This window comes from Schistocerca gregaria, unplaced genomic scaffold, assembly GCF_023897955.1.
Source record: "Schistocerca gregaria isolate iqSchGreg1 unplaced genomic scaffold, iqSchGreg1.2 ptg000959l, whole genome shotgun sequence".
Classification (NCBI taxonomy): Eukaryota; Metazoa; Arthropoda; class Insecta; order Orthoptera; family Acrididae; genus Schistocerca; species Schistocerca gregaria.
In genome coordinates this window covers 14,649-17,500 of record NW_026062312.1, presented here as the reverse complement: position 1 = coordinate 17,500, position 2,852 = coordinate 14,649, and the positions used below count along the sequence as shown (strand labels likewise).

The window sequence follows — 2,852 nt, the reverse complement described above, 5'->3', positions numbered from 1 at the left end:
CGAAGTCAGGGGAAACCCTGATGGAGGTCCGTAGCGATTCTGACGTGCAAATCGATCGTCGGAGCTGGGTATAGGGGCGAAAGACTAATCGAACCATCTAGTAGCTGGTTCCCTCCGAAGTTTCCCTCAGGATAGCTGGTGCTCGTACGAGTCTCATCCGGTAAAGCGAATGATTAGAGGCCTTGGGGCCGAAACGACCTCAACCTATTCTCAAACTTTAAATGGGTGAGATCTCCGGCTTGCTTGATATGCTGAAGCCGCGAGCAAACGACTCGGATCGGAGTGCCAAGTGGGCCACTTTTGGTAAGCAGAACTGGCGCTGTGGGATGAACCAAACGCCGAGTTAAGGCGCCCGAATCGACGCTCATGGGAAACCATGAAAGGCGTTGGTTGCTTAAGACAGCAGGACGGTGGCCATGGAAGTCGGAATCCGCTAAGGAGTGTGTAACAACTCACCTGCCGAAGCAACTAGCCCTGAAAATGGATGGCGCTGAAGCGTCGTGCCTATACTCGGCCGTCAGTCTGGCAGTCATGGCCGGTCCTCGCGGCCGGCCGCGAAGCCCTGACGAGTAGGAGGGTCGCGGCGGTGGGCGCAGAAGGGTCTGGGCGTGAGCCTGCCTGGAGCCGCCGTCGGTGCAGATCTTGGTGGTAGTAGCAAATACTCCAGCGAGGCCCTGGAGGGCTGACGCGGAGAAGGGTTTCGTGTGAACAGCCGTTGCACACGAGTCAGTCGATCCTAAGCCCTAGGAGAAATCCGATGTTGATGGGGGCCGTCATAGCATGATGCACTTTGTGCTGGCCCCCGTTGGGCGAAAGGGAATCCGGTTCCTATTCCGGAACCCGGCAGCGGAACCGATACAAGTCGGGCCCCTCTTTTAGAGATGCTCGTCGGGGTAACCCAAAAGGACCCGGAGACGCCGTCGGGAGATCGGGGAAGAGTTTTCTTTTCTGCATGAGCGTTCGAGTTCCCTGGAATCCTCTAGCAGGGAGATAGGGTTTGGAACGCGAAGAGCACCGCAGTTGCGGCGGTGTCCCGATCTTCCCCTCGGACCTTGAAAATCCGGGAGAGGGCCACGTGGAGGTGTCGCGCCGGTTCGTACCCATATCCGCAGCAGGTCTCCAAGGTGAAGAGCCTCTAGTCGATAGAATAATGTAGGTAAGGGAAGTCGGCAAATTGGATCCGTAACTTCGGGATAAGGATTGGCTCTGAGGATCGGGGCGTGTCGGGCTTGGTCGGGAAGTGGGTCAGCGCTAACGTGCCGGGCCTGGGCGAGGTGAGTGCCGTAGGGGTGCCGGTAAGTGCGGGCGTTTAGCGCGGGCGTGGTCTGCTCTCGCCGTTGGTTGGCCTCGTGCTGGCCGGCGGTGCAGGATGCGCGCGCCTGCGCGGCGTTCGCGCCCCGGTGCTTCAACCTGCGTGCAGGATCCGAGCTCGGTCCTGTGCCTTGGCCTCCCACGGATCTTCCTTGCTGCGAGGCCGCGTCCGCCTTAGCGTGCTCCTCCGGGGGCGCGCGGGTGCGCGGATTCTCTTCGGCCGCCATTCAACGATCAACTCAGAACTGGCACGGACTGGGGGAATCCGACTGTCTAATTAAAACAAAGCATTGCGATGGCCCTAGCGGGTGTTGACGCAATGTGATTTCTGCCCAGTGCTCTGAATGTCAACGTGAAGAAATTCAAGCAAGCGCGGGTAAACGGCGGGAGTAACTATGACTCTCTTAAGGTAGCCAAATGCCTCGTCATCTAATTAGTGACGCGCATGAATGGATTAACGAGATTCCCGCTGTCCCTATCTACTCCAGAGAAAAGCGGTCTGCGCAGCGCCACCTGGGGGAGGTGTGTTGCCTCCCATAACTGGGTTAAAACCGCCAGGAGACCCTCTGATTCCCTGAAGTCAACGAACGCGTCGGGGCTCAGAGGAACCTGAGTGGGGCGGGGACCGTAATGTCCAATCTCGTGGCCTTGTCGTGGCTCTCTGGCTCAGTAACCCCCTTAGATGGGGCGAAGCTAACACGGGATGGGCCGTCCATGCATGACGTTAAACGGCTAGCCCTTAACTGGGTGCAATCCTCACGGTCCGCACTGGCCCACCGTTAATTAGCAAAAGCGGTGGGTGAGACATGGTCGGTCATGATCCCCCGGTACGTGTGGAGACCCCCCTGGGGAACGTAACTCGGGCTTGAGTGCCGCACCGTCTCGATGATGTCAAACTCCACAATATAAGACCCAGCTACCACCTTCAACATCTCTGGGCTGTGGATTTGTGAGGGTTGTCGTGTGTCAAGGTAGGACGTAAAACTCCCGTCGCGGCAAGACGTTAAGTGCCCCCAACCCAAGCGAAAGCAAAGGGTGCGTGGCGCAGGGGAAGCTGCGTAACGAGAGACACACCACCTGTCTCTCCTGAGTTGAGCGCGGCGGCTGGGCGAGGGTATGAGGGTAAGTCTCACGACGATCCTGGGGCCCTGCGGTCTGGCTGCTGCAGTTCCTCACGTCCTGGACGACGTTAAATGGTCCCCCAACCCAAGGCGAAAGCAAAGGGTGCATGGCGCAGGGGAAGCTGCGTCGCAAGGGACACAAGATCTGTCCCTCGCAGGGCAAACAACATCTCAGCTCTGCAAACCCCACGGCCACATTCGCTGGGGAGGGATCACGGCCCGAGCCGGCAAAGGCTCATCGCCGTGAACGGGATGTCCCGGACATGCTCCGTCAAGCCGGGGCATGGTGACATGTCCCCGGCTAGGTTAGATGGGGCCAGACCCCCGAAAGTCTGGGGGACCGACCCAGCACCTGGGTAGGACTGGGTTCTTGGCCTTTAGGTGGGAACTCGGCCGAGTAGGGGGCGAAGGCCGAGAGGT

General features: G+C 59.1%; 1 pseudogene; it reads left to right on the top strand.

Moving 5' to 3' along the window:
* LOC126326018 (large subunit ribosomal RNA) overlaps positions 1-1,810 on the top strand; it is a 2,974-nt pseudogene extending 1,164 nt beyond the window's left edge.
* Positions 1,811-2,852: the final 1,042 nt, after the last annotated feature.